Raw genomic sequence first — 426 nt, 5'->3', positions numbered from 1 at the left:
GCTCAGTACTCACTCAATCGATTTCCCAATCGATTGATTTCAGCCCAGGATTCTGTTTTCATCAAAATCCTTCACCCCAATCGATTGGCTCAGTGAAAATCCTCAGTTTGAGTTAGATGTTTGATTACTCATTAACTTATCCATGTCTTGATTTGTTATGTCTTAATTAGGGGATTGAGAACTTCATTTTGCTTTCATTTTTTTTATTGGCAAAGTATTGTATGAACCTTTCGCATATTGAAAATCTTGTTAAGGTGCATGCTTAGTTGAAAAGTTATTTTTAGCATTTAAAAACTTAAATGTTATGTGTTAACTGTTATTTTCGGTTGGTGACCCTTTACAATTATTGTGGAAATCTGGGCTTTGCCCTCAGATGAGAATCAGGACGATCCTACCGGTTCGTACCCTACGGACGGGAATGGAGAT

This window comes from Cicer arietinum, chromosome 6 (assembly GCF_000331145.2).
Source record: "Cicer arietinum cultivar CDC Frontier isolate Library 1 chromosome 6, Cicar.CDCFrontier_v2.0, whole genome shotgun sequence".
Classification (NCBI taxonomy): Eukaryota; Viridiplantae; Streptophyta; class Magnoliopsida; order Fabales; family Fabaceae; genus Cicer; species Cicer arietinum.
The sequence above is the reverse complement of the archived record's forward strand: the minus strand, read 5'-3'. Positions refer to the sequence as shown.